This window comes from Schistocerca nitens, chromosome 4 (assembly GCF_023898315.1).
Source record: "Schistocerca nitens isolate TAMUIC-IGC-003100 chromosome 4, iqSchNite1.1, whole genome shotgun sequence".
Lineage (NCBI taxonomy): Eukaryota > Metazoa > Arthropoda > Insecta > Orthoptera > Acrididae > Schistocerca > Schistocerca nitens.
In genome coordinates this window covers 328744425-328751711 of record NC_064617.1, presented here as the reverse complement: position 1 = coordinate 328751711, position 7287 = coordinate 328744425, and positions in this window count along the sequence as shown.

The window sequence follows — 7287 nt, the reverse complement described above, 5'->3', positions numbered from 1 at the left end:
TGGTCATCAGTCCCCTAGTACTTAGAACTACTTAAACCTAACTAACCTAAGGACATCACACACATCAATGCCTGAGGCAGGATTTGAACCTGCGACTGTAGCGGTCGTGCGGCCGGCAATGCTCCTACACTTGGTAACCATATCTGAAGAGCAAATTCCGATATTTCCTGCCCATAACTATTTTTCATTACACAGATAGTGGATCAGTTTTTAACTGTTGTGTGCATTCACCTCTACTAATTAAAATACATGGAGTGAAAGGTTATACACAACTTGTACAGAAACAGGACGGCATGAAAGGATGAAAGGGAAGCACTAGTTGAGAAAGGAGTGAGACAGGGTTGTAGCCTATACACAGTGTTATTCCATTTGCACATTGAGCAAGCAGAAAAGGAAACCGAAGAAAAAGAGAAGAAAAGAAACGAATTAAAGTCCTGTGAGAATAAATAAAAACTTTGAGGTTTACTGATGACTTTATAATTCTCTCAGAGACAGCAAAGGACCAGGAAGAGTGGTTAATGGAATGGACAGTGTCTTGAAAGGAGGATATAAGGTGAACACCAACAAAAGCAAAACAAAGGTGAGGGAATGTAGTTGAATTAAATCAGGCAATGCTGAGGGCATCAGATAGGAAATGAGATGCTAAAAGTAGTAAATGATTTTGCTATCGGGACAGTAAAATGGCTGATTATGGCCGGAGTAGAGAGGATATAAAGTGTAGACTGGCAATTGAAAAAAAAAAAAAAAAAAAACATTTCTGAAGAAGAGAAACTCGTTAACATTGAATATAGATTTAAGTATTAAAAGTCTTTTCTGAAAGTATTTGTCTGAAGTGTAACCTTGTATGAAAGTGAAACATGGATGAAAAAGAGTTCAGACAAGAAGAGAAAAGCAGTTTGGATGGGTAGATCGTGTAACCAGTGATGTACTGAATAGAATTTGGAAGAAAAGGAATTAGTTACATAACTTGGCAAAGAGAAGGAATTGGTTGATGGACACATTCTGAGACATCAAGAGATCACCAGTTTAGTATTGGAGAGAAGTGGGGGTGAAGGTGGAGAGGGGGGGAGGGGGGGGGACTGTAAAGGGAGACCAAGAGGTGAATACAGTAAACAGGTTCAAAAGAATGTAGGTTACAGCAGTTATTCATAGATGTAGACACTTGCACAAGATAGAGTACTCTTGTCCTGCAGCCTTTATTGTACAGTTACTTCAAGAGAATACAAAGATGTTTTCCTTGATAAGACTGTGAACAATATCTTGTGCCACACTTGAGACAGTGAAAAATTCTGCATTTATTCAGATAAAAGTAGGAAAAAAGTTTTATTTAACCCTCGGAGTTTACACGAGGGCCACTCACACTGGAATTTTTTTGTTTGTTACTGTGCATGTGCCACTGCACTTATGCAGCCCACTGCCACCATCTAAATTCAGCATTGAGTATTATCTAGTAGAGGACAGATGTTCAAAGTTGTGAGACAATTTTGTTTAATTAATTTAACAGAAATATTCTTTTAAGAGTTGCTGTGACCCTGGAGTACACATTGTGTTCAGTTGTGGAATGTGAAGTTAATTTATGTGAAAATATCAAATGGGAATGACATTATACTAACAGAAGATGATAAGAGGGAAGCACTGTTAAAATAACTCAATTGTGAAAGTGAGTTCTGTGATGGAAATGATTCTGAAGTTGATGCTACTGCAACAGTTATGGTCAATGGCAAAACTAACCAGTCTACCAAACCTTCAGACACTGAAGAAGAAAATACAGTCATCGATGGTAAGAGTGGTTATTATTGGAGCACAGCTGTGCATAATAGTTCAGTCTTCCCAGCTGCTAATGCTACAGTCCGTATTCCAAGAGTGTGGAAATAATGAATGAACAGATTTATGAATAACTGAGAACACCTCAAAATATTTATGCAATGTGTGCAATTCATTAAACTGCCAACAAAGTCTTTAGAGCCAGATGACTTTCAGCTTTCTTCACTGAAAAGTTTCCAAGACAGTTTTTACTTCGTCTTGAATTATGGATTTATTAATAGTAATATTGATAGAAAAAATGCCTGAGAGGGGTCAGTTTCTCCACCGAGTAATTGATGGTCATTGTGACCATGATGCAGACTAAGTTGACACTTATTGTGGTGGCTGATGGGAGCAACTGTAAGTGGGAAATGCCTGTATGTTTGCTCCCATCAGGCATCATGCGTAATATCAAGTTAGTTTGCATATATTGTACACTTCGTGTGACAATTTCAGGGATGTACACTACTAGGGTTAATAGTTGGTAACAGGTCAACAGGCTCACAGTTTTCCTTTTGTACCTTTAATTTGACTTTAATTTAAATTTATTTGTATTTAATTTTTATCTTTAATGTTCATTAAACTTTCACTCCAGGCTCTTCTTCTCTTATAAATACAAAAGGTGATAACATCTTATACAAATGTAAGAAGACAAACAAAAGCATGAAAATGAATATTTTTATTTATGCAACTCTGGTAAAAGGGTAAAGTATACTCGTCTACTGAACTGGTGAACAAGTATGATAATTTTAGTGCTGTTCAGTCATCACAGAACAAAACACCCACAAACATAATTTACAATCTCACCTGAAAAGAGACTGATTTTCATAGGACAACATTCAGTATGACGCATTACATACCACTTTACACATCCAAGAACTAACAATTTGGATTTTGTCCGCAGTCTTTAGGAATCAATTAAATTATTTTAAACTATCACCAATTAAAATTACTTACTAGGCAATATTGGGTTATTTGAACGGAAACATCAACAGCCGTAGTCAGACATAAATGTACTATAAATGTGCAGTTAATGTTTAGTATCTCAAGCATCATTTATAACACATACTGATTAAAATATTGAAAAATTCTGTACAAATTTAAATTTTGCAGCATACTATAATAAAACAAATTTTTGTGCAGTCTCAGTCATTGGATTCCACCTATAAACGAATAAACATTAATGCCACATTTGGAGAGAGCTTATATTTTTTCATTCTTAAAATATTCATACCCTACTGTGGATTCTTAAAGAACATACTATTCTCTGTTCATTATTCTCCGTCAGACAGATGTATTAAAAACCCAACACTAACTAAATAAAATATTGTGTTACACTTCAAACATATAATAAATAAATGTTAACACATTTGATAGTTTAACATCATGAACAGATAAGTTATTTGTTGGTTTGTAAAAAGGAACTGCAGCAGTAACAACAAATTCAACAACAACAATAATAACAAAGAATAAATAATCCTTATCTGTGAGAGGAAAGCGCTTTTTTCACTACCTTTGAAATAAGCATGGTAATTATAATAAGAAAATGAAATTTAGTTTGTACTATGGATGCATAAGACAAAAATAGTTTAAATTTCCCTATATTGTATTAAATTTATTTTTAACATGAAATGTAGTATTTACCGCAAAATACCATTTCTGTACAAAACAAACTTACATTAATGCTAAACTATTCAAACGTAGTGTACTGGTCAGTACCTGACAGAGCAACAGCAATCTCAGTGTAAAGTGTAAGTATAACTAGGTGAACTGCTACTGTTAAGACACACACGAAAAAATTAAGCCACAGCAGTGCAGTGCAGCTACATGTTAAACTACACTGCATACGTTACAAAATTGTTTATTGAAAGCAAGTTCTCTGATTATGTGGGAAATAGACAAAAAGATATTAAAATAGTCCCGCAAGCTATACAAAGGTAAAACTGCGAGCAAGTTCAAGAACTCGATCTTCATTGTTGTAAGAAACTGAAAGTCTGATTTCTAAAGCATTTTCTCTGGAAAGAGGGGGGAGGATGTTAGTTATTGCATTCACATATTCATCACTAATAACATGAGCAGGTGTTGAATTCACAGTTAACAGTTATGGTGTGAAGGGTGAATAGAGACTGTCCTGCTTCACCTTTACCATCTAACAATAAATGACAAGATTAAATTCTTCAAATAATGACAACTCTAGGCTGGAACATCAACAATATTAGCGAAAGCATACGTTGCTTCTCATCGTAAAGATAATTCATTGAGTTGCAGACATGTACAATGAAAAGATAAGTTACACATTATAGCTTTTGGCAAAAGTCTTCATCAGCAAAGAAAATACATACATTCACATAAGCAAACAATCTCATGCACACATGACTGCTACCACCAGCAGCTCTGACTGGAAATGGTCCTCTGGTCGGATGTGCCGGCAGTAGCGAACTGTGTGCGTGAGGTTTACTTGCTTGTAAGAATGTGGGTGTGTTTTCTTTACCGAAGAAGACTTTTGCTGAAAACTAGACTGTGTATCAGTCTTGTCGTTGTTCCTGTCTCTAACTCAACAGGTCTTGGGAGTCAGGTCACAATCTACCGTCTTGCTAATATTGTTGAAATTAAATTCTTTATGTGCTTCCTTCCTGTATAGTCACAATGGTAAGAACACATATGACATTGCACAGTTTTAACATTTTTCTTGTTCTCTATAAGAACTCCTGTTTTTATTGTTTGGAGCTTATAATTTTTCAGGGCTGATTTTTCACTTTTTGGAATTAACAACAAAAGGAGGTTAGATATGATCCGTTTCTGCTCTTCCTTTAATACTGTTAGTTTCCTGAACAGCAGAAAAATTAATTCTCTGTCAGCTGCTTATTCTTCAGTACCAAACATGTTTGTCTTAAGTTACTTAGTACAGTACAGTTATGTGGTAGGGAAGCTACTGGACAATGTTACACCTGGAGATATGAAGAATGTGGCATTCATGCTAACATAGGTAGTATTTCACCTCTTATGATTAAAAGTAAAATGAGGACAATAAACAGTACAAACAAAAGGCAAGGAAACTTTTAAAATTTGGTATTACAGAGGAATACTGAAGATCAGACAGTTAATGAAAAAAACTTAATGAAACTGATGAGAAAAGAGTTTTATGGCACAGTTTGACTAAAACAAGGAGAGCTACATCAGATCAGCCTTTGGACTGAAGACAACAACAACAACAACAACAATGATGCATAAAGATAATATTTAAAATCTCAAAAATACTCTGTTTTAGAATGATCATAGTACAATGTTACTTAAGTACCATGAGTGGGAATATATTGTCATTTGTGTTCTGGTATGTTGCATCTCCAACCGAATGGACTAATTCACATCTCCAACTGACTGGACTAAGGCATTATATTTATTGGACCCTTAAATTTCTTAGACTTACTCACACAGTTTGTGTGATTTGTGAAGACAACTGACTCCCAGGAACAGCAAAATCTGTAATATACATAGAACTACTGTTTTTTGTTTTTGTGGGTAGTTATCTGTAACTTATATAAATTAGTGACTTCGTCACACTGGCAAAATAGTGTAAAAGACTTAACTGTTTTTCTAAACATACAAAAAAGGGTGCAGGGCATAACATACACATAATAAATAAAACATGAAGTACAGATTGGAAGTACAGTTTCAGTCTTTCCTAAGACAGTTATGATTGGTAGATTAGGAAACATATAAAGCAAGGATGCACATGATGTGTCTCAAGATATCTCTTCAACATAGGCAAAGATAGCAATGGTCAATGATCCAAAAAGAGGGATATGATCTATTAAATTTGAAATTCCAAGGCAGGAAGGTATATAATACAAATTCATGCTTGTAAATAATAGAATGGGCAAACATATTCTTATTATTGACTTCCAGAGTTCACGCAACGGAATTGTGCATGTACAACTGACGATAAAAAGAGGTCAAAATAAAAGCTTTCTACAACAGCATCATGAAAATAACAGACAATAAATGCAATCTTATGTAAGTGAGCTTGAACAGATTGATATGTAATGATTATATCCTTGTAATAAATGGCTGATATGGATTACAACTTGAAACATTTAGTAGTGATAGTAGTATTCTTGTAGCTGTAAATCACTGTGACAAAACTGACAAGCACAACTTAACTAAATGCAACATCTTAACTGCAAGAATTTATCTGTTTATTGAGACCGTAGAGTAAAATATTGATTGTAAGTCACTTTCCTATAAGTAACGGTGGATTTATCTCACTGTGCCACACAGGTGATATATAAATATAATATTGTAAAAGCTTACTTGTAACTTTCATGTACTGATATGCAATTTGTAATTCATTTCTGAAAAGATCTCCCGAAGGATTGTTTTATGATATAATCTACAAACACAGAAACATTTATTATGATTAAGTGCAATTATGCCTTGCAGCCATAAGAAGCAACATATACTAGTTGTGAATAGGCTATAAGTTTTAATTATTAACCCTTTTGAGCTGATGTAGTCAAATAAGGAGCCAGAGAATGCATCCCAAGGAAAGTCACTTGAGTATGGTACAGTACTGCATTGTAAAGCTACAGAGGCACTTTTAATTTCCAATAGTTATTTCACTTTATATATTTAATAAACAGTTTAGGAGAGGGAGATGTTCAAACATTAAAAATGTGCCATAAATTACTGCACTGTAATTAAGTTGGGCCCAGCCTACTAAAATTTATTTGACTACTTGTGTTTTCATGCATTTACACATTTACTCTGTTTGGTCAAATGAGTACTGAAGTAACAACTGATTGTGTAAAAAATATGATTTTAAAAGATAGTAATAGTGGCAGTGATACAAATGGTTTGTGGCAATGACCTCACATACATCTGTTCCATATGATCACAATATTCTCTTACCCTTTAGGCTCATAAAAGGTGTTAAAACATTAAACATATTTTTATTAAATGTAGAATTATTTTGGGAAATGAGGGCAGAAAGCTGCTCACCTGCAGCTTATTGATGGAAAGTGCATAAACAAACATAACAGCACACACACACACACACACACACACACACACACACACACACAAAAAAAACTCTGCAGCCTCAACAGTGTTGCCACAGTTACACACATGTGTGCTTTTCTGTGCTATAACGTATTGTCTATTCACCACATTTTGTAATTTCCATTACTGTAAACTGCATTACAGGTGAAATATTCTATTCTGAGAAACTGCCATGTCAAATTTTTGCTATGTCATATTACTGTGCAGTCTGAAAGCATATACAATGATGACAGCTGTTTATTCATCAATATTACGTAACTAAGAGTATGATAACTTCTAGAAATTTTTCCCATTATATGGTTCATGTGTAATAGTTTGTTATGGATTATGTCCATGTAAAGATGTCCACCCAAAAAAAAAGAATGGAGAAGCATAAGTATGTGTTATTGATTTATATTTCAACATTAACATTTGAAATCATAAAAA